Genomic DNA, 25,511 nt, shown 5'->3' on the forward strand with positions numbered 1-25,511 from the left:
CCTTAGTATAATGAAAGGGGCACTGATCCCCTCGCCTGCCGGGGAGGTTTCCCGGCACGCCACTGGGGCACACAAGTCCCCTATATATATATGATATATTGCGCTCAACTACAACCAGCTTTCCAAGTTACTATCCCAACACAGTAAGATCCTTGTTTACCGCCCTCCACATCTAAATCCAATTTAGAATACAAATCCTGCCAATAAAAGTTCAGCCAAAGTTAATTCACTACACAAAACCATTATACATTCTGTCTGTGTGTGGTGTGGTGCGGGAGTGTTCTCTCGTTGGGAAAGCGGTAGTGTGGAAATGGAAAGCGACATGGTATCGACACCAGGTTTACCTAATCAACCTTTTACTAACATTTATCCCAATTCAACTCGTTTCTAAAACATCTCTCTCTCGCCGCCTTAATCTCTTATTGACTATCCGTTGGCAACACGTTTAGACTTATATCGTGTTCTTTGTCTTCTATTCCGGACAAACCTCTGTCAGCATGGGATGAGATTTTCTTCTTTTTTTTCTTTCTTTTCATTTATTTATTTAAATTTAAAATCCCAACCACCCTTTTGGGGCACCACTCTGCCGCTCCCGGCTAAGTCTTGAATATTGTGTCTAGTCCAAACGAGAGCTGGGGAGCGATTTTAATTTCCTGCCTGCTGGAGAAAATTGGATTATTGAGGTGAGTTGTTTACTGGAGATTTACGCTCTCTTTCTATTCTGCTATGGAAGACGGAGGTCTTAACTTGAAACAGAAACAGAGTGAGAGTGATGTTTTGCTAACACTGATGGTCCTTTATGAAAATTGAGCTAGATTGATGGAGCTGTTGAATTTATTGAGCCCTATCCCTTTCTTCTCTGTGACGTATTTTTGTTTTTGTTTTTTATTATTATTAAAAACCATCAATCTGTCAATTACTTCGACACGATTTTATTAAAAACATTTAAAAAAGATCCTAATTAATTGTTTCCTATTAATTCATTAAAATTACGAAGCTTAACGTTGTCACAGGTATTTTTGTCTGCATTCGAATAAAAGTTAGACAGCTTAAATAGTAAAGTGAGTAAAGTAATTGCCTATTTTTTCAGGCGGGGCTTTACATCCAACTACCAATTAGGTGTCGTGGACGGAGGCGACTAGAAAAAAATACTTTACCGTAAAGTTCTCATATTAACCATTAAATAAAATCCAAGGCCTAGACTAGGGGAATTGAACCCACTAACCAACAATACACCTTAGCTTTGCGGGTCTAGTCTATAACCGCCTAACAAACATACTTTACTGTAAATTTCTCATATTAACCATTAAATAAAATCCAAGGACTAGACTAGTACCGCAATACATCTTAGCTTTGCGGGTCTAGTCTATAACCGCCTAACAAACATACTTTACTGAAAATTTCTCATATTAACCATTAAATAAAATCCAAGGGCTAGACTAGTACCGCAATACATCTTAGCTTTGCGGGTCTAGTCTATAACCGCCTAACAAACATACTTTACTGAAAATTTCTCATATTAACCATTAAATAAAATCCAAGGGCTAGACTAGTACCGCAATACATCTTAGCTTTGCGGGTCTAGTCTATAACCGCCTAACAAACATACTTTACTGTAAATTTCTCATATTAACCATTAAATAAAATCCAAGGACTAGACTAGTACCGCAATACATCTTAGCTTTGCGGGTCTAGTCTATAACCGCCTAACAAACATACTTTACTGAAAATTTCTCATATTAACCATTAAATAAAATCCAAGGGCTAGACTAGTACCGCAATACATCTTAGCTTTGCGGGTCTAGTCTATAACCGCCTAACAAACATACTTTACTGAAAATTTCTCATATTAACCATTAAATAAAATCCAAGGGCTAGACTAGTACCGCAATACATCTTAGCTTTGCGGGTCTAGTCTATAACCGCCTAACAAACATACTTTACTGAAAATTTCTCATATTAACCATTAAATAAAATCCAAGGGCTAGACTAGTACCGCAATACATCTTAGCTTTGCGGGTCTAGTCTATAACCGCCTAACAAACATACTTTACTGAAAATTTCTCATATTAACCATTAAATAAAATCCAAGGGCTAGACTAGTACCGCAATACATCTTAGCTTTGCGGGTCTAGTCTATAACCGCCTAACAAACATACTTTACTGTAAATTTCTCATATTAACCATTAAATAAAATCCAAGGACTAGACTAGTACCGCAATACATCTTAGCTTTGCGGGTCTAGTCTATAACCGCCTAACAAACATACTTTACTGAAAATTTCTCATATTAACCATTAAATAAAATCCAAGGGCTAGACTAGTACCGCAATACATCTTAGCTTTGCGGGTCTAGTCTATAACCGCCTAACAAACATACTTTACTGTAAATTTCTCATATTAACCATTAAATAAAATCCAAGGACTAGACTAGTACCGCAATACATCTTAGCTTTGCGGGTCTAGTCTATAACCGCCTAACAAACATACTTTACTGAAAATTTCTCATATTAACCATTAAATAAAATCCAAGGGCTAGACTAGTACCGCAATACATCTTAGCTTTGCGGGTCTAGTCTATAACCGCCTAACAAACATACTTTACTGTAAATTTCTCATATTAACCATTAAATAAAATCCAAGGACTAGACTAGTACCGCAATACATCTTAGCTTTGCGGGTCTAGTCTATAACCGCCTAACAAACATACTTTACTGAAAATTTCTCATATTAACCATTAAATAAAATCCAAGGGCTAGACTAGTACCGCAATACATCTTAGCTTTGCGGGTCTAGTCTATAACCGCCTAACAAACATACTTTACTGTAAATTTCTCATATTAACCATTAAATAAAATCCAAGGACTAGACTAGTACCGCAATACATCTTAGCTTTGCGGGTCTAGTCTATAACCGCCTAACAAACATACTTTACTGTAAATTTCTCATATTAACCATTAAATAAAATCCAAGGACTAGACTAGTACCGCAATACATCTTAGCTTTGCGGGTCTAGTCTATAACCGCCTAACAAACATACTTTACTGAAAATTTCTCATATTAACCATTAAATAAAATCCAAGGGCTAGACTAGTACCGCAATACATCTTAGCTTTGCGGGTCTAGTCTATAACCGCCTAACAAACATACTTTACTGTAAATTTCTCATATTAACCATTAAATAAAATCCAAGGACTAGACTAGTACCGCAATACATCTTAGCTTTGCGGGTCTAGTCTATAACCGCCTAACAAACATACTTTACTGTAAATTTCTCATATTAACCATTAAATAAAATCCAAGGACTAGACTAGTACCGCAATACATCTTAGCTTTGCGGGTCTAGTCTATAACCGCCTAACAAACATACTTTACTGTAAATTTCTCATATTAACCATTAAATAAAATCCAAGGACTAGACTAGTACCGCAATACATCTTAGCTTTGCGGGTCTAGTCTATAACCGCCTAACAAACATACTTTACTGAAAATTTCTCATATTAACCATTAAATAAAATCCAAGGGCTAGACTAGTACCGCAATACATCTTAGCTTTGCGGGTCTAGTCTATAACCGCCTAACAAACATACTTTACTGTAAATTTCTCATATTAACCATTAAATAAAATCCAAGGACTAGACTAGTACCGCAATACATCTTAGCTTTGCGGGTCTAGTCTATAACCGCCTAACAAACATACTTTACTGTAAATTTCTCATATTAACCATTAAATAAAATCCAAGGCCTAATACAGCTTAAATATTTAAGCCATGAATACGTCACACAGTTAAACTAAGAACGTAAGAATAATAGGATGAAAAAATAACTGCCAATTTCAGTCAAGATGAACTTTATTATGCCAAGCTATCGACCTAGGAACTAGGGTCATCTTCAGGGGCTGTGGAACATATTTTACAGTGTGTTAACAATAATTATATTAAAAATGAATATTTATAATGTAACGGAATTTTTCAAAAATTATTTACCTAATTGACAATGTAATATTTTTTAATATCATTAAAGGGTTAGTGTGTCTTCTGTCTTGTTGTCTGCTTATGAACTGATTGTGATCGGTTTTATGTGTGTTTGGTTGTGAGGAAGTCAGTGTCGCCAATCATCAAGTATTTTGCAAGTAAGTTGGCGTACATGTTGTCTATAAATTGTTGGTATCAGTTTTGAAATTTAGACTGTTTTCTGTCTTTGGTATGTACTTCTAAATCATTTCTAGCACTTTCCTTATTTTTGCGTGTGTGTTGGTTTCTGATTTTTTTTTTTTGTTCCTATTGAAACAATGAATCAGTCACCAAAAATAATGGAACAGTAAGAATGTGAGTTAGGCGCCACGGTAGCCGAGCGGTTAAGAGACTAGACCCGCTAAGCTAAGATGTATTGTTGGTTTACTGGGTTCGATTCCCCCGGTCTTAGGGCCTTGGATTTTATTTAATGGTTAATATAAGAAATTTACTGCGAAGTATGTTTGCTAGTCGGTTATAGGCTAGACCCGCAAAGCTAAGATGTATTGCGGAACTAGTCTAGCCCTTGGATTGTATCTAATGGTTAATAAAAGAAATTTACAGTAAAGTATGTTAGCTAGTCGGTTATAGGCTAGACCTGCAAAGCTAAGATGTATTACGGTACTAGTCTAGCCCTTAGATTTTATTTAAAGGTTAATATGAGAAATTTACAGTAAAGTATGTTAGTCGCCTCCGTCCACGACACCTAATTGTGGTAGTTTAATGTAAAACCCGCCTGAACAATATAGTAAGAATGTGGGTTGAACTTGGGATTTTTTCCAAGGAATCTTATCCAAAATCTATTTAAACGTCAGCCGTTGAATTCATAAACATTAAATGAAGATCTGGAGAATCTTCTGGAGCAGGGAATGCTCGATTTATTCCAGTTACATTCAAGTGATTTTTCTATTTAAACTGAATCTTTCTTTCTTTCCATTTCTTCATAAAACTTTTAATGGAAAAAATAAGAAATAGTCTTTCATTTGACAGATGAGCGTAGAACAGCTTGTGTGGTCCTAGAAATGATAACCTCTTTTTAATGCATAACCTTTCTTCCCATTTTTTTTTTTGAAATTTTTATTTATAGTTATTCCCTTTTTTTCTTTTAAAACAAACAACCTTGGTTTGTGGTAAAGGATGCGGACAAATATGAAAGTAAAAAGCAAAGAGAAAAAACAAGCTGAATGAATAGAGGACCACTTGGAAATAGTAAGTTTTTAACAAAGAGCCGCAGGCCGCGCGCCTTGTCGTCCAACATTGTTCACAAGAGTAACTCTTAATGGTGATAATGTCCCATTAATAGCTTTTTAGATGTTCTTGTCGGTGTTTAGAGCCAGCCAGTCGTTAGTAGCCGGTCCGCCCTCGTAAAGCAGACGACCGTTTGGTTGTGCACTCACTTTGGATGATATAAAAATTAAATTACTTATAAGAAAAAAGGAAAATCTTCGCCCATCTTATATATATATTTATTTATTTTTTTGTAAAAGATATTTATCTTTGGTAAATTTATTATCAAATGAATTTGTCATCGTCCTCTTCAGCATATTATAGTTTTTATGCTTTTGGTTAACTCTTTCTGAGAATTAGCGTGGCTGATGTATGCACTTTGCGTCCATAAGAAATGGTGGACAAGTGATTGTATTCAGGTTTTTCTCCAGATTGACGAACTTCGGCCTTGCATTATATGTGAATACAAGTTTTAACAAGGAATTTTGAGGTTAACTTTTTAAAGGTACCATAAATTTATAAATCAGATTAAAATAAGCTCAGTTCTCTTATGATTCAAATTGCTTATTCTCGATTCTTTCACTTCCTTCCGCTTAGGCCACAAAACGGTTTAGTCACCTTAAGAGTGAGACTACAGCGCCTGGCCATGCCGGCGGTAATAAGGGTTCTAAATCATTTCACTAATGTGTCCTTGCCTGCAGATGCTGGGAAATTTACTCAAACCTAACCCCATCCGTGTAACATACGTTCCTCAAGTTCTTTGACGCCTGAAATGGTACATTTTCCATGTAACTGGTGCTCAGCCTTGTAAACAAATTTGGAACGAACCTGTACTTCTCAAGAGATTATAGCATTCCCAGATCAGGGAGCCAGCAGAATGGGGGATTTCACTCCCCTGCTACATTCCTCCTTTTCTAATTCATTCCTCGGAAACTCTCCGGATATGGCGGATATGGCTGTCCCTCTTCTTTTTTCCCCTGCAAGGTAAAGAAGTGTAACGTTTGAGGAGACTTCCGAGATGTCACTCCAAAACAGACAAAAACCAGGAAACTTTTCGTGTGGCAATGAAGTCTGAACGTCGAATAAGAATCAATAAATATTATTACTATTATATTTTTTATTTGTTTTATGGGTTCTAAACCTGTAACAAAAGGAGTTGGTTTCATCATTATCATTATCATTATCAATTATATATTATACAACAACAATGAATACAACGTGGTACAAAAAATACAAACAAAATAATAAAGATCTAACGTACAATTAAATTCAAACATTACTCATTTAACAGAAATGACCGTAACCTTAGTATATTTTTAACATAACATATTTGTACACTCTGTGAATGTTTCTATGAGAGTAATCATTAGCTAATCTTTCCATTTCTCTCGCTAAATTGTTGTTGTCAAGATTTAAACTTTGCCTTTAAATGCTATATGCAGAACATTCTAAAAACAAATGAGCGATATTCTCTCGCCGACCTCCATTACAAACCATACAAAAGAATCGATAAATAGTAGGATATCGCATCACGAATTATTTAATATTTTCGTCTTTTCTAGAAGTTGTAGGAAAATTAGCCATCAACGGGGTACTACTAATCGAAACTTTTGTCTAGCTCAGATAAAGCATCATTAAGTAATCCTAATAGTAGTGTTAACTAAGGGCACCTTGCAGCAGTAGGAACTCCCAATGACTGACCTTAAAAAATAGTTCATGCAGTTTGGCTGAATCTCTCTCTCTCTCTCTCTCTCTGATCACAGGCCTATTTACGGGGCATGGTAGGTTCAGGAAGTGTCTGTACTAGTTGGGGCTTATTAGCTCGGAATCGTAGTCGCAGATTGTGTCAGGAAGAGGAGGAAACGGCCTCTAACTGGCGTTGCAATCGAGTTGTTTGCGCTATGAAACCTTTGGCTCTTTGAGACCAAAAGAGATAGTAGCGCAAAAAGAACTAGTAGGGACAGTCCTCAACCCTCTTAGTAGGGGTGATTTCGTCTGCTAGATCCAAAAAAGGGTAGCACCTTTTGGATGCGGTGCCATGGGGTATAGGTCCCGACCCGCTATTTTAATTTTAATCTTAGGCTGAATCTTGCAAAGATGCTGCAGAGAGATTTAACGCATTCAAGAAAGAATGTATTTTGCAAACTTGAAGGAAATATTTTCTGTAGGTATTTAAAAAATTGAGCTAGCCGAGCGGTTAAGATACTAGACCCACAATACTAATATGTATTGTTGGGTTAGTTGGTTCGATTCCCCGGTCTTGGGGCCTTGGATTTTATTTAATGGTTAATAAGAGAAATTTACAGCAAAGTATGTTTGCTAACCGCCTCTGTCCACGACACCTAACGGGTAGTTGGACGTAAAGCCCGCCTGAAAAAATAGGCAATTACTTTACTTTTTTAAAATAAAATTGAGCTAAGCAATGTCACATGACAGTTCAGTAAGAACTCCTGAGTTTAAAGAAGAATGGTCACTCATAATTATATAAATTGCATATAGAAGGTTGCAAATATGAGTGTTTTGTAGCAGAATTGAGTTTTGGTAATCGAGTGTTAAAATCATGTACGCCTATTGGCTGTTCATTTGTAGACAGTTTGGTATGCGAGGTTTTCCCGCAGTTAGTATATTTCTTATTTGCAAGTGTGTGTATGTGTATGAGACACCGTATTCAGCGCGTGGGTGGACAAAGTGCGTAAAAAAAAGGGGTAGCTGTGAAGTGCAAGGTCTCCTCCTCCTCCTCCTCTTTTCTTCTACAGCCATGTGTGTTTGTGCATGAATCTCTGTGTAGCATGTTGCATGTGCATGTATCTAACATGAACAATGTCAACAATTCACACACAATGGCTACCTACCACTCTACACAAACTACTCAAAAGCACCTCTCTCTCTCATTCTCTCTCTCTCTGTCTGTCTTTCTCCTCCCTTCTCTTTTGCTACATGTGTGCAAATGTGCGCCTTCCACTTCTGAAGCTGCTGGCTGCTGGCTGTAGTAGTTACACCATAGTTTAGCCACTCCGCCTCCACCAACTTCTACAGAGCCAACCACACTCGGCTGTCGTGATCTCTGGAGGGGAGGACACTTCCATGAAATAGCTAATTGTCTTCCTATCACTTCTTCTACACTTTTCTCTTATTTCCTTTTTTAATTTCTAAAAAGAAGAACAAGAATAAAAGCAAACTGAAGCTGCCCATATAGCCCCCGCCACTGAGCGCTACCATAAATCGGAGCTCACTCCGTACATTACTAGCTATTGCCACCGGCTAAAACCAACTCAACTATTTACCCGTTTTATAAGCAAACAAACGGCTACCTCATACTATTTAAATGCTTAGATTAAACTTTATTTATACTTATAGTGGAACTTCTATTGCATAGTTCTTGTCTATTGAACTACTATCTTCTCTTGTTCTAAGTCTTCAACACTTCTTGGTAAAAGATTTTGTTTGTCTTTCTGCTCTTAAGAGGAAGTATTTGCACTCAAATTAGACTTTTATTTGGAAATCAATGATTGAAAGAAAAATTGTTGCCTATAACAAATGAATGAATTGTGGCCTATAACAAATGAATGAATTGTTACCTATAAAATAGTTAATAAAAACATGAATATACGCGCCGCCTCACACTGCATTGTCTGTCAAGACGTTTCTAGCCAAGTATAACATCCCAGTTTTAGGCCTGACCTGGCCCCATGTGAGACTTTTATCTGTTCCCCAAAGTCAAATCTGCATTAAAAGGAACACGATTTCAGTCTGTCCGATGGCGTTAGCCGTGCTTTTTGTACTTTGTAAAACGATTTAGTGTATTATTGTTATTATTATTATTATTTATATTATTGTTATTATTTATATTATTATTAATGATTGAAAGATTTTCCGCCAAGAATACAATAAAATAAGAGTAAGAAAATAAAATATAGTGAAAAAACGCAAGTCATATTAATTCGCTATATGACGTTTGATAATTCAAGTTATAATCGAAAAATCTGTTGTCATGGCCTCAGTTTTCGGAGGTCCTTTTTTGATCTCGTACAACTCTATGTTGTGATGATATCCTGATGGCCACAAAAATCAAAGAAAGGATTAGCGGTCACAGTCTAGGCTAATAGGGGGGTGGGAAGGAAGTTAAAAACTACAAAATTTATTCAGTAAGGTGAAACTTCCGCAAGGCCAATCTTTACCATTTTTTCTAAATTTGTCTACATCACTGAGAAAGTGTCCAATTTGATTTTTTTTTTAAATTTTGAATTCTGCTCACAGTTACACTCGCAGAAAAACACTTTTCCGGACTTGCAAGCACTAGAAAACCGATATTTCCGGCGTAATCTCAAAAATTTGAAAATCTCTGCACGATCGTAACTTCCTTTTTTTTAATTGTGACTAAGAGAAATTAAAAGTAGTTAAAGACAGATTTCCCTAGACGATGCTGCCAAAAAAAAAAAAAGCCAAAAAAATTTCCCATGATTCCCCGCGTGTAAGTTTTGGCACAGTTATGCATTGATAGTTACGTTATACATGGATACTGTACATCTTGGCGTCTACACCCTTCTTCATCTTCTCCATAACCAGACATGGCAAAAAGTGTAATTAAAATAACTGCCACAGCTACAGAAGAAATAATTAAAGTTGTATTCTTTTTTCTTTTCTATTCTTTACCTTTGTTTTTCTTTTAATCATTTATTTTGTATATGAATCTTTGCTTTCTTTGGGAATGTAATGGTGTCTGTCTGTGTGTTTGTGCAAGTTTCCTGCTTACTGGGTGTATACAAGATGGCCGTCATCGCGAGCGACTATCGCCACAACTTCTTCTTCAACTTTCTTGATCTTCTTTTTCTTCTTGTGTTCCTCCCCTCAGTCTCTAGTTATTTTCTGTTTGATGTAGATCTCTAGAAGTCTCGTGGGGAGGCGCCTCTCTACTGGACAGTGTCCTAGAACAATCCCCTGGGGGGAGATCTCCTCTGTTCTGCAGCTACTCATGAGTCCTCTTCTATCAAAAAAACTTTTATTTTAGAAATATCTATTAAAAGAAAGAAAGTGTAAAACGCCTTCTTTGAATGCTCATCTACAACTAGAACAATCTCCATCTTGTTGCCATCATCAGGGACGAAGTTTACTTTTTGTATGGTAAAATGGTTCTCTCTAATTCACTCTTGTTTTTATTGAATCATTTCTTTTTTTAAAAAAAATTTAAGGTGCGTCAACATCTTATTGGCGCCCGCTGATTTATTCAGTGCTCTGCCGTTTCAGACAACTCAGTTCATCACCAGGACAGTGAGCTGTAAGAAGCTCCTAGGAAGAGAAAATCTAACAGCCAGCAGCTGTATTTGAATCCAGGATTTCCGCGTGGAGAATCCAATACGCTAATCTCTTTTCTTATTCTCCAGTAATTTCATTTCTCTTATGCGTATCTCTGTCTTCGGTAGAACATCTAAAATTAATGATTTTTGGGGAATATCGAGGTGCGGTCATCAATAAATACAACTTTTTTGCTTTATAACCAACGTTTCGGTAATTTTTACTACCTTCTTCAGACTTTTATAAAAAAAAAGTTTGTGAATTTTAATGTAGAGCCATATATCATCATAACTGTTCTAAAAGTTGTATTTATTGATGACCGCACCTCGATATTCCCCCAAAAATCATCCATCAACTATGGTCGAAAAAAACAAAAACCATCATCTAATCTAAAATATTGAGGAAAACCAAGATTTTCTTATTTTAGTCTCATAATTTTAAATTTTCTTTGCTTTTAAGCGTTTAACAGCTCATAATTTTTAGGTTATGGGTCGTAGTAAATTTTGGGTTTTAAAATCAGACATTAAAAAAAGTTAACCTTTTTGTATTTCTTATAATATCAATATGTTTTATTTAATTTCTTTTTCTTTTTTTAGCTACAGGTTAAAGACAAGCGGTTGAAAAAGACTGAAATCATATTTCAGCTGAGTGAAGATGAACTGCTTTGAAACGCCTAAAAGTCTTTCTGGATCCTCAGCATGCTCCTCAGTTTTCAGCAGAAGAATCGAACCTTCAAGTGCGGTAGGACTTATTTATTTATAATGAATTTTTATTTTCTTATTATTTTGCATTCTTTTGAATTTTGTTAAATTGAATTGTTCAATACGATGTCTAAATCCTCCAAAAGAAGAGGCTTTTTCTCTGTAAAGGGTGTTAATAAAGCTTTATTACTATTTTTTTTTTTTTTTTTTTTTTATAAGTGAGGAAAACCTTCCTAAAGGTACCGATGCGAGCGGTTATGTGGGATTTCTACCCACTAAAAAAACCTCACTTCCTCGATTTCCTTGATGGACCCAGCCCGGGACCGTTTATCACATTACTTCAGGCTGGACCAGGAACACTATACACTCCGTCATTTTTCCCTCATTTTAGCCGAAGTGTTCCTCTTCCACTTTCTTCTTTTTCAAAAATATCGCAGACAGTCTTGGTCCACCTTAGTCCAATTGGACTTCTCAGCTAACATCTTGCCCACGATATTCTCTGGAGTAATGCTCCTCCTATCTCCAACTCCAGTTCCATTCTTTCTTGGTCCCATCTCTTACACTTGAAAAATGTGTGCCGTGCACGTCCTGAAGTCCCTTGCAATAAACACAGCAAGGACTTTCTACTTTTCTCACAGTGTTCAGATACATCTTGAAGTAGCCATGACCTGTTAGAAACTGAGTCAAGTAGAAATTTACTGGACCATGTTTCCTATCATACCATCCTTCAATCCTAGGAATCAACACTCTTGTCCAAGCTGCTTCCCTTTATTATATTATTATTATTATTTATTATTACTATTATTATTATTATTTATTATTATTACTATTACTATTATTATTATTATTAATATATAGTTTTCTAAAGATCCTTGAAAGTTGCATTTGCTCCGTACTTTTATACAGAAGTGAATTTTGGGCTCTCAGGTATACAGATCAGATAGAGGTAGTCCAATCAAAACTGCTTAAATCGTTGTTTTTTTGGCAACGTAACACTGCTGGCTACATGGTCAGAATCGAATCGGATAGACTTAAGCTAGAATATTTTGTTTTTAAACGTGCTCTGAATTGGTTAGTAAAGCTATTGGATATGCGTAGTGACAGACTACCGAAAATTTGTTACAACAGGTTATTACTGATGGATAATTCCACCAATAATATTCAAAAATATAATTGGGTTTCTCAAATAAAAAAATACTTTTTTGAACTTGGTTACGGGTGGTTATGGCATCAACAAGATATGTGCACCATAAATAAGTTTAAAAATAATATACTTAATGACCTAAAACAAAGGTTAATCAATAGAGACCTGGAAAGAACCATTAACTCTACCTACAGTTCCCTTTATAAACTCTTAATTAGAAATAAAAATTTTAATTCATATGTAAAGTTGAATGTATCTTTTGAGCTTATAAGAATAATTAGTCAAGTGAGGATGGCCTCTGATAATGTTTGTGTATTGTATGTTAAAGGTGACCGCTATCAAATAAATAGTCAGGAAATATGCTCAGTTTGTAATTATGAAAATGAGAACCTTGCACATATCTTTATTGACTGTCCAGACTATGCCTCAATCAGAAATAAGTACTTATCAAAATGCCGACCCCTCACAGCCGAAAATATTCTAAATATTAAACACAAAAGCCATTTACTCGATGTATACAATTTTATCACTGCTTGCCTTAAATTAAGAAAATCTATACTGCAGACGTAGCTCTATTTTCTTTTTGTTCCTTATTTATTTCTATTTTATTTTTATTTTTTGGAATATTTTCCGGCTATTTTTCAATAAATTAGTTTATTTTTATTGATTTAGTAATCGAAGAAGCATTTGACAAACCATAGCCGCTTCAAAATAGTTAGCCAGAGAAGTAAAATAATAATTGTTAGATTTCAACTGTAAACTCCAAAGTCAATATATCACTGTTCTTATGAAGTTCAATTTATGTTAATATGTTTATTTCTGTCTGGTCACTCTGTATTGTTTACTTGTATAGGAGTTCTATATTTTATTTCATTCTAAATTTCTTTTGGAAAAAAGTTATTCATTTCTGTTTTATTTTTCTAATTAATATAACTTTTCATTTAATTAGTAAGTTTTATGTTTGGTAGGCACAACACAACTCTCCATCTATAATGTACTCATTGTATGAACATGGATGTAAAACAATAAATAAATATATAGTTTTCGTGACCGCAAATTGTTAGACTTAGCATGGAAGATTTGCGAGGAATCGGTCAAATAAAACAACTCGTCTTTTTGCCAACGTTTCGACAAATATATTGTCCTCTTCAGGGCGTGGCTATGCGGTTTGGTTGAGTTACAGAAAATAATTTAAAAAAATATATCTATTATGAATACTATTTAAATTGTTTAATAATAATAGATACTGATGGCCACTGATGTGGTATGGAATCCATTATTAACCCAGCTGGTGTACCACATGATAAGTGAATTCCGTTGTTAATTCATTAAAATGAATAAATGATTCACAATACGTTGATTTTTTTTTGGGGTGGGGGCATGTTAAACTTCATTTGTTTAGTATCAGTCAAACTTTATACTTTTTTTTAAAGCTTTTGAAGCCAAAAATTTAGGGTACCGATGACTTTGCGTTTGTGCATACTTAGTTTTTTTTTTTTATCACTGGAGGGCGGTTATGCGGCGAATAGTTTTGTACATAAGGTTGAATAATAGTTACCTAAACCGCCAACTCTAAAGAGCCTCATCAAGAATAGCACTGCTGTAGGAATATAAGTGCACATGTTTTTGTCACAATAGTTGTGGGCAAAGAAAAAAAGGGAAAAAAGAAAAATTCTTTTATGGTTGTATGAAAAGGTTGTCAAAGCACATTTTCGGGTTTGATCCATTCCCAGTTGTGGTGGTTTGTACTTCTGGATTATCCTTTTCCAAATGGTAGAAGTATGTCGGCAAAAGTTTCTTTGTAACCAATACTTCTCGTACAATATTGGTGAACACCAATTGGAGGCGGTGACAATAGACACACTTCTTGCGGTGATCGGGTTGACGCTCTCTTCCACTCTCTCTCTCTCTCTCTCTCTCTCTCAGGTACTTATTATTATTATATTTACCTGTGTACGCTGTATGTACGGGTGTCAAGTGCCTTGCAAAAGAAGGACATTTCCTTTTGTACAAAATAATGTGTCCCTATTCCACAAATCCAGCTTTATCTGTCTTTCTCTCTTTTCTTATTTTTTTTTGGCTCTTAACAATTCACGTACACACATTTTGCCATACAAAAAAAAAAAAAAAATACCCGAGACCCACAAATAAAAACCCTCTCGAACTATTGTAAAGGAATTGTTTCTTAATGGGGTCCCTATGTAACTATACGGTTGGCAATGCTGCTGAGAGGTTTATTGGAGTGTAGGGCTCAATAACAGGTACTGGCTGGAAAAAATCTGTGGAATATAAGACATCCATTAGTGCATAAAGATTGCAACTACAAAAATATTTGGAGACATTAATGCACAGCCGAAGGATGTAGAACGAGAGATTGTCCACTCCCTCAATAGAGGCATACTTTAGGTAGAAATATTGCTTCCACATTTCTACCTGCTCATCCCAACTTATTATTTAGAATTTCTGTCTTTTGTCCCACAAAAATTATTAGATATCTTGCACCATAATGTTGCGTAAAGTGATACCTGGGGAATAAAGGCACTCTATCCGGTTTCTCCTTTAAGTACATTCTATTTTTACTTTCTATTACTTCTAATAATTTAGTTTTTACCAGAATCACATCTTTTGAGATTCTCTTAGCTACCCCGTTAGCACTATAAGGACTGAGGTTCCCAATCTCCAGGAAAGCCAAATATCGGAAAAATTAGGTGCCACAGAATGTGACAAGGGAGAGGCAATACGATACAGTGGAGTCTCGGTTATCCGTCACCCTTTTATCCCTCTATTCCAGTTAACCGTCACACTCTCCTCAGTATTTAAAATTAAAAAAAAAAGAAAAATTATTTTAAAAAGAAAACTATTTAAAAATTTATTTTAAGTCTACAGAAATTTTAAAGAGTCCTTTAGCCTTAAAAAAAGAGAGTCCTTTAGCCTTAAAAAAAGAGAGTCCTTTAGCCTTAAAAAAAAGAGTCCTTTAGCCTTAAAAAAAAGAGAGTCCTTTAGCCTTAAAAAAAAAGTCCTTTAGCCTTAAAAAAAAGAGTCCTTTAGCCTTAAAAAAAAGAGTCCTTTAGCCTTAAAAAAAAGAGTCCTTTTGTCTTAAAAAAAATCTGAATATTTTCTTTTGAGATTTTTTCCTTTGTCTTTTAGGTACATACTCGTGTCCATCATTCGACAGTTTGTGGGTTTTTTCCTAAAAAGGTCAACCACAAACAAAACCGCCCACAAAACCGATTAGATGTCGCATTAATTAATTTTAATACACAATAGAATGAATTGAATAATGAAAGATTATAAGCATTTATAGATTTATAGCTTAAGCGTACAAAACGTATAAAATATGTATACCAGTTAATACAAAGTTTTATACACGTTAAACAAAAGAATCTGGAAATTTTCCTGTTTTTTTGCATTATCCGTCTATTCGACTATCCGTCACGTGTCCGGTCCCGGTCATGACGGATAACCGAGACTCCATTGTACTTAATAATAAACAAAATGAAAATCTCTGAATGGATAGTGGGTCCATTTCATGGTACTGTGCCTTCAAAGGTGCCTCCTCTGGCTCGCAAGCCAGATTAGCCAGGAGGTTATCAACTGCTCTCTATCTGAGGAGGCACCTTTGAAGGCACAGTAAATGCTTCACAAGTTGAGTAAAGTGCATTATTTGATAAATTAAGCAATAAGTTTGATCCTTTACATGAAAGATATTGATCACTTAAATATGTGGCAGGAGATTTCCAATTTTTTTGGTAATTAAACGCAACACTCCCAAAATTACCAAATAATTATTAAACCTTCTTCTTTGTAATAGATGTAAAATTATTTTTTAACCATTTTGTGTATGCTTGAGAACATCTAAAGCTCTTAACATTTGATTTTTCTTAGAAAAATTCACTCGGAAAACGTCTTATTTCCGGATATTAAGAAAAATACTAGCTTTACTGCCTTAGGAATATTTTTAGTAGAGAGGGGATGAAAAAAATACATAAAGATGACCTATCGCGAGCTCTTCTTTCTCTTTGATTATAAGTTAAAAAATTGAAATATAATTAATAAATACCAGATTTTGAAATGGCCCAGCACCTTTAATTTTAAAGATATCGAATTGGGGTTTCCGGCTTCTTTCAAAACTTTTTATACTCTTTAAAACTGTGTATATGAAAATTGGGGTCAACTACAAACCTCTTACCTTTGGTCGCGCGTCAGCCGCGTATGCCGGCAGGAATCTAAAATCAAGTCACATATTCTGAAACTAGAGGTGACGGGCAACAAATTTTTCCACTACCATTTTTCGGTCAGATCAACCGTTTATGCATGAAATGCATTTTAGCTTAAAATGAACACCCTGTATATTTGTCGAAACGTTGGCAAAAAAGGCGAGTTGTTTATTTTTATTTGGACCGATTCCTTGCCAATCTTGAATCCTTAATTTAATAATTTATGGTCAGGAAACTAATTGTGTATTCATGTTAGACACTTCCTCGATCGACCTATAAATTAGTGGCTAATTAGTAGATCATCCAATACGCTAACCACTTAGCTAATCTCTACCTTAATTTTTATATTATTATTATTAACAACATAGCGTCAAAGTAGTACGAGGGTCGTTTGAAAAGTCCGTGCAAAGTCAGAGAGATAGCACCAAGGGCCCGAATCGAGGTTATGTTTAGTTAGTAGCATCTCTTGGAAGAACACACACCAAGTTTCAGCCAGATCGGTCTATTTCTTTGTGTTTGGCATTCGTTTGAATCGAGGAAGTCGAGTGATTTTCAAAAAATGGACGAAATCGTGTGAAGTGTTGCAAGGACGGTTTGCAGCTGTTCCAGTAGAATCCGCAGGACTTTAAGCGTCGTTTCGTCATTGTGGATGAAACATGGATAGATCACTAAACTCCTGAGACCAAAGAACAATCTAAACAATGGGTTACCAAGGGGGAAATCTGCGCCAAAAAAGGCGAACACCGTTCCTTCGGTCGGAAAGATTATGGCGACTGTCTTTTGGGATTCGCAAGGAATAATCCTCATCGACTATCTGGAAAAGGGTAAAACTATTACAGGTGCATATTATTCATCGTTATTGGACCGTTTGAAAACCGAGCTGCAAGAAAAACGCCCACGAATGGCCCAAAAAAAAGTCCTTTTCCATCACGACAACGCACCAGCTCACACCTCAGCAGTTGTGGACGGCATAATTAATGGAAATAGGGTTCCAACTCGTTTCACATCCCCCCCTATTCTCCAGACTTGGCTCCCTCGGACTACTAATATTTGTTCCCCAATATGAAGAAATGGCTGGCGGGAAAAAGATTTTATTCAAACGAGGAGGTGATTGCAGAAACGAATGGCTATTTTTCAGACTTGGACAAATCCTATTATTCGGAAGGGGATCAACAAACTAGAGCAGCTTTGGACGAAGTGTATAAGCCTAAAAGGAGACTATGTTGAAAAATAAAAAAGGTTTACCCCAAAAAATTAAGTAGTTTTTATTTTTGCACGGACTTTTCAAACGACCCTCGTATATGATTCCATAAAGGAACGATATGTCGCACTTAAAATTGTTACATATTATAATGAACAAGTCATGCCATTAAATAAATGAAATTCAGTATTTCAATGAATTATTTAACATTTCCAGCGGAGGTTTTGTTGGATCATTTCCAGTGAAATTGTCGAAATAGTAACTAAATCTGGTAGGCGTTCAAAATCAAAAAATAATAAATACCCACTTTATAAAAACATGAACCACTAATTAGCATTTTTTCACCATTTAATTACTTTACAAATAAATAATTCAAACAATCTCTAAAACAAAAAACAAAAAAAAAAAAAGGTAAATTTAATTCGCTGAAAATGACAGTAAATGTGGTTAACTGGGAGCTGTGTGTGTTTGTGATCAATGACTGTACACACAGACATTTTCCAAACAAAATTAAGTAATGAAAAACAAATTTTCATGGTGGGGGGGGGCCACCGAACCACAAAAACCTAAATTTTCAACCAACAAGAAATTATTTAAAATACAATGGAATTGCATAAAAAACAAACCGATTGGCCCAATTTGTGATTTTAGAGTTCTTTTATTGGTTGGTGATTTTAAAATCACTCATTATCTTCAACAAAGTTGAGTTTTAGTGTGTTCCATTATTTAAATCAAATGATTAATCAACAAATTAGGCTCGCATGACGTGAAAACAAATGATATGTGTTTAGTAAATAACAATTAAATTGGAAAAGTTGTTTAACTGAAAATTTTTAAACTGATTTATTTATTAATTACAAGCAGTTAGTTGTGGCTGAGGGCAATTATGATTGGTGGGTTCAATTTTCAATTTAGAATTTTCATCAATAATACTGATAATTTTCCAGCATTTTCTATTATAGTGGATTAAAGAAATGTCTTATTTCCATTAGAATTACTCGAGTGCGATTTTTAATTGTGATAATCGAAGACAAAAACCACATTCTCTACCAATAACATTTTTATTATTCTAATAAATAAAAAGTACCTACACTCAGGATTCGAACTGGTGATCTTCGTATTACTAATCCACTTTCGTGACCACTAGACCAACACACTAATGGTATTTAAAGACGATAATTTCATGAACTTTCATCACTTTTTATGATGGGAAGTACATAATTTTATGCATTTTAATTTCTTTTTTCTTTTTTTTTTTTCTTGTAAAGATCATGCGCAGAATCTTGTGGAATCTCTAAGCGACCAACTCACAAACGAATAGAATAGAAAAACAAAACACTTTTCCAGCAACAAGAAATGTTTTTCTTTTAGAAAGAAAAATATTTGTCTCTATTTATTTATTTATGTTTTGACCTGATGTATTTCCGGTTAACAAAAAAATGACAAAACAAGAAAATATACACGGTTACAATACTTCCTGTTGTGGCAGGGTAAGAGAAACCTATGAGGATAATAGATCGAAACACATAAATAAATATTGACATCAATGTCTATCTGTAAAGTCGTAATTTGATTTGTTCACAAAGCATTTTACTTCACACACAGACACACGCCCACAGAGAGAGAGAGATAGTGAGAAAAGAGTTAAATATATAACTATAATGTATAGTTAGCAGAAATGGTATCAAATACATATAAAGAATGTAAACTAGATAACTATGTACTCTGTTTTGTATGTATGTGTATATATATATATATATTGATTGCATAGAAGAGCTGTCCGTATGTATAAGATAGTTGAGGTGTGAAGTGGCCAGGTGTATCCAGAAGCGGGACTATTTTTCAATCCGCAGGTACTATCTTGTCCGCGAGTTGATTTAACATACGGCCCTCACTAACTAACTCCTTGTAACTTTAGCCTCCTGTTCACGACTCTCGACTGTAGAGCTCCTCTTTTATTCTTTCTTTCACTCTCACTCTGCCACTTTGTGCACTAAGCTCTTTCTCTCTCTGTTATATACACACACACACTCTATGCATCTCCTTTCTAACTCACACACATATTTACATTTCCAGTTTTTCTGTCCACGATCATCGAGCACTCAGTGCCAATTGACAGTTAACTATCTCTTTAACTACTTCTCGAGTTCTTCGATTGGTTTTGCACTCACTCACAAACGTCTTATTGTTTTGTTCTTTTTTGTTGTGTCGGCTTTTAAATAGAATTAGACAAAAAAGTTTATCTCAAAAACTGTTCTGCATTCAGATTAACATTTAATGCAATAATATGTTTATATGCATAAACCGATATCGTGGTATAAAAAGCTACTTTATGCACTTTATTTTTTAATAAAGGTTAAGATGCTGAGAACGCAATTCTCGAAGGTATAGTGGGACTGTTTAGTGTAGAATCTTGATAACCAGAATTCGTCGCTCTGAGTTAAAGTACGAGTAGTATTTCTTTACTTAGTACGGAAGAGTACGTTACAAAAGAACGGAAAAATATCCTAAGACTTAGCAAACCGTCAGCCAGAGCTCCAGTAACAAATAGCGATTATTCTAGTAAGTTCCAATGCTTCTCCTCATGACCAGCGCAAAAGAATCGACTCCAATTTCTTCTCTCAGGATTGGTAGAGCCTGCGGTTGATGCGGTGCAGGCGACAGCGCTTTTTAGCGTCCCTGATTTTATTTTCGAGGACTCATGACGAACAATGAGGTAGGTCAGCGTTTCCCAACCTTTTTTGGCTCGCGTACCACTTGGTAGTTACGTCATGCTAAATTGTACCACTTCGTAAAAATGATTGTATTTCGTGAAATTTCTTATTCCGAGAGTTCTATTTTATTATTATTATCTTTATTTGTATAGAGATACAATGTATCTGTTGCAAAGGAGTTCCAAGTTCATGTTCACTTTATAAACTTTGTAAAGTGTAAGATCTTAGTTTTAAAACTTTTTTTAAATAATTAAAAATTGCGTACATATTTCTCTCTACAAAATTATTAATTAATTTACAAAGTTCTTCTTTAAGGATTATTATATTTGTACCCAAATCTTCTAAATTAATTTCTTTAAAGTATTAAACTACCTCTGTAAGTACCAATTAAATTTAATGTTGCTTGGATAGAGCTTACTCATTACAATTCAGTCTCTTTAAGCAGATCTTTACATAGTTATCATTTAAGTTCTGTCACATGATAATTCTATTGAATTTTCTTTTATCTTTTATCGATAATAATGTAGCTTTTCCTAAATTTTCTTTATAGAAGGAGGGTTTGAAATTCAATTATCATTTGTGTTTCCGGGTTTTGGAAAATACTCCATGAAAGACAATTTTAATCCTCTTAAATGTATTATATTTTCTCTTATTTCTTGAGATAGACCAACCTTATTACTCTACATATTAACAACTTTACTGTATAATACTATTAATTAAAATAATTTTTATGAGTTATAGGAAAGGAGATTTTTATGCTTTGATTTTATAAAAATATTTTTTATGTCCTCCATTACTGATTATTTTTCGCGTACCATCAACCAGCAACTCGCGTACTCGGTTGGGAAACGCTGAGATAGGTAATGTCAGGAAATATTCTTTTAGGGCTTCGATTCTTTCGATTTCAACTAGTGTTGTTTCCGTTAAAATGGGGAAACAGTTAGAGTGGACCAATCTTATCCTTTCAGGGCGGTCTTTGCGTCTGTTCTAGTCAGCCTGGATCTCCACAGTGATTTAGAGTTGATTTTGGTGCTTCTAATTAAGTTTTTTTGGTCTTAAGGTTGACCTCGGGATCCTACCTTCTTCACTGATATTTCCAGAAACCTCTTCCTATAAACAGAGAATGCCCTTAAAGGACCGGAACTCCCACCACTCAAAATGCAGAAAATTATCTAAAATAGATCTTTCTATATTATATTTCCGGAAATTGAAATCTGATAACTGTCAAAACAGACAATATTAGCAGGAAACCCTAATTCTTCTCTTGTCTGTCTATTGATTTATCTTACAACCTTCCAGCCTTTTTACTTACGCAGCTTTTTTGGTTATGGTAGTGAGAACAAGAAGAGAACATTAAATAGAAATTCACCGACTGTGAGTGGAAGAGTGGTTAGGAAATGAAAGAAGAGAGACAGACATTATCTGCTGGACATCTCTCTTTATGGCAGAAATAAAGCTTTCTCTGTCTAACCTTTCTTTTTTTTTGAACCCAATATACCCTTCCTTCTTTTACCTATTTCGTGGGTAATGTGACACCGTACCCACTTTGTGGGCCGCTCATTGACAACCTACAGCAAGGGCTTATATAAACCACAATGCAATTCATTGGGTGTTTTTAACTATATATATATATAAATGGATGGCGCCTTAAATTTTTATGTCCTCGTCATTCTTATAAACGTAGTATTTATAGAGGTTGTTCCACATCGTCTTCCTCTCCTGCGCGCAGGATGTGAGAAATAGTTCCTTAGTACTAATATATCTAATTTTATTGGATAGGGTTTTTTTTTAGTTAAACAAAAAACAAACACAAAAATGTGATGAAGGGTCACTTCCCTAAGAAATACAGGACTCTGAGAGGTTGATTTAGTGGAGTTCAACTGAATTTTGTTTCATTCTTGGAGGCATCCCCTCCATTTATTAATGGTTTTGGCCAAGTTCTTAAATGGTCCATTCATTCTTGAACTCTTCCTCTTTTATGTACCTCTTTTTCCAAGACTGTCTTAGGTCCCTTTGCTAACTTTACGCTTTAGGAAGGGATTTGAAAGCATTCTGGCTGCATGGTTTGATTTTATCCGTTTTAGTTTACTAATTTACTCCAAATAGTGGTCAATTTTGGCTGTTCATTCAATTTCAGTTCTACTTATAGAATTCTTTTTCAGGGTTATTGGCGAGTATACCATGCCTCCATATCCCATATCCCATATGCTGATATCCCATAACTTGGAATCTTCTCACCTCCATAGCAACTCCATATCAGTCAGGTGCTTATTGTCTCATCCTCATCCTTTTCAATTCCCCTAAATAGTTAGATGTACATTAGGGAATCTCTAAAAACCCCAATCATGAGCTAGTTCCCTTCTAGCAACATATTCGAGAGAATAAATATGCGATTGTAACATAATCTGATGTGAATATAGATTTCCATGAATGTGTATGCACCAATGCAGTTTATTGTGCATTTAGTGTACGACCTACACATCTACATGTCTGTGCTATATATATATATATGTGCACTTCGCGTAGGCAATATGTAATAGCAACACTTAGCATCGACTAGTTTTACACTTTGCCTTCCAAACACACTAACACATGCACACCATATTATTGTTACTATCATAGTATTATAATTTGTTCACACACACATACACACAATTATATATGAACTCTGTATAAACTATTAGAAGTCTGGGTTGAAAACTCACATGACTTGCTAACCTACGATTCTGGAGGTTCTAAAACTTGGAATATCAAAACATTATTTTTTATTAACACTACTACAGGTGATACATGCGTACGTTATAATAAAATAACACTTAAGAGTGAATCCTCATCTCTCCAGAACTGCCGCAAAACGAGTACTTCCGGAAAAGTAATTCAAGTAACAATTTTTTAGATTTAAGCTTGCGCAGTAAAAGGCACATTTTACGTCCAACAACTAATTAGGTGTTTGGACAGGAGCTATTAGCAAAAAGTATTTTACAATAAATTTCTCTTATTAACCATTAAATACAATCCAGGGGCTAGACTAGTACCGCAATACATATTAGCTTTGCGGGTCTAGCCTATAACCGCCTAGCAAACATACTTTACTATAAATTTCTCATATTAACTATTAAATAAAATCCAAGGCCTAAGACCGGGGAATCGAACCCACTAAACCAACAATACATCTCAGTTTTGCGGGTCTAGCCTCTAACCGCCTAGCAAACATACTTTACTATAAATTTCTTTTATTAACCATTAAATAAAATCCAAGGCCTAAGGCCAGGAATCGAACCCAGAACCACATTACATCTTAGCTTTGCGGACTGCGGCTACACTGGCTCAGATTAAGTTAGCAGAGAAAAACCTCCAAAAAAAAAGTGAAAAAATCACTTCAGTAAAATTCAGAACACTTCTGCTTCATAAAATTTAGATCGCTAATAAGCTTTCCTGAAGGCGGGAAACAAATTGAAATGTTAAGTTTCCGCTTTGTGGCATCTATTACGTAATTGGGCTAATGGCCAAGACCCCTTTTACCTACATTGTACTTACGAGTTTGTAAGCTGGAACTGGACAAATAGATTCATATTATATGATGATTTTGATTGGATTGTGAGTAGACTAAGTTGAGGAAGTTTGTGCTGGAAACGGAAGTGGGAGATCTTCTTAAGCCATCCGCTGTTTGAGATTATCGACACTTTACCTAATAATATCCTAGTCGTAGTTCGCTGGATCTAGAATGAGTTCGGATAGCTTGGAAGAACTTGAACGAATCACATAAAAAGGTATGTGTCGTTCACAATTCAGAAGGACTTCAAAGATCTGCCAACAAAGTTGAGTCTTCGATTTTTTTTCGCCCAAAGCTCATAAATTCAGCAATAAAAACAGAGAAGTGCTCATAATGAAATTGAAGCGCTCCTATATCCCGTTTTTCGCCTCTCTATAGAGATGCTATTCTTGTGCTTTCTCACTTGTTAAATAATTAAGCGCAATCGATAGTGAGTTGTAAGCGTTAACTGTCTTTAGTTATGAAAGTACGTAAGTTCACACTGTTACGTTAATAGTTCTGCTTTGGCGCACATATGGTGAAAGGCGTCAATTCGTGACTTCCGATAAACTATTTATGTATTAGGCGATTAAAACTTCGTGAATATATATATAAACAAACAACCTCCCAATGAAATAATTTCTTTTATAACTGAGGCACTAAATTGTGAGTTTTTTGAAGTTCAAATACAAAATTTCGTATTTCTGAAATATTTTTTGTAAGAAGTTGTAATAAAAAGTGAGCAGTGTTTTTTACCGGAAACAATAGTTTTGGGGGGTCATCCTCTCTGATACTTAAGAGGCATTCTTCCATAACTTCCGCATCATACAAATTTATGACCGTTTTTTTAGGCGATTTTATAGGAATTGGTGAAAAAATGTTTTTTTTTGAACAAAAATGATCAAACGGAAGTGACACTTTACGTAATCGATTTTTTTAAAGATATCAATTTTAGTAGGCACCAAGCCTAGTAGAAATCATTGAAAATGATGCCATCTGGTAGAAGTTTAGGAATGAAAATTAAACAGGTGGCCAAAACAAGCATAAAATAGGCGCTATGAGCGAACAAGTAATGAAGTATAGATAAAGCAGAAATAATGTGAGAATGAAGTCCCCCCCGCCTACGGTAAAGTCCTGTGTGATGTAGTTACGTGTGTTCCTGTGACGTGTGCATCTCACACTAACGCACAGCTGGAGGGGTGTCGTGTTAAGAAAAAAAGAAGAAGAAGAAGAAATCGTCGCTAGAAGTCAGGGCAGAAGTCGAGCTGTGTGGGACACCATAAAGATGTCAGAGGACACTTCGCCAGATCTTGTCCCATTCGTCTGCCTCCTTCTCAGCCACTAATACTAGTGAAGATGGACCCTCTTCAAAGGCAAAAGACAAAAGTAATGAGGAGGCCGGTGACCATGGATCTCTCCCCCCCTCTTCTACCACTACAATCAAATTATCCCTCTCAGTTGCTCTTACAGA

At 35.3% G+C, this 25,511-nt stretch overlaps 1 long non-coding RNA gene across 1 annotated transcript in view; it reads left to right on the plus strand.

Moving 5' to 3' along the window:
* The window catches only part of LOC141455960 (uncharacterized), a 260,798-nt gene that overhangs the window by 168,747 nt on the left and 66,540 nt on the right, over positions 1-25,511 (plus strand). Inside the window, exon 4 of the long non-coding RNA XR_012459548.1 lies at positions 11,134-11,272. This is a non-coding gene — a long non-coding RNA (uncharacterized lncRNA). The remainder of the gene's footprint in view (positions 1-11,133; positions 11,273-25,511) is intronic.

This window comes from Rhodnius prolixus, unplaced genomic scaffold (assembly GCF_049639745.1).
Source record: "Rhodnius prolixus isolate KJV_2025 unplaced genomic scaffold, Rpr scaffold_4, whole genome shotgun sequence".
Classification (NCBI taxonomy): Eukaryota; Metazoa; Arthropoda; class Insecta; order Hemiptera; family Reduviidae; genus Rhodnius; species Rhodnius prolixus.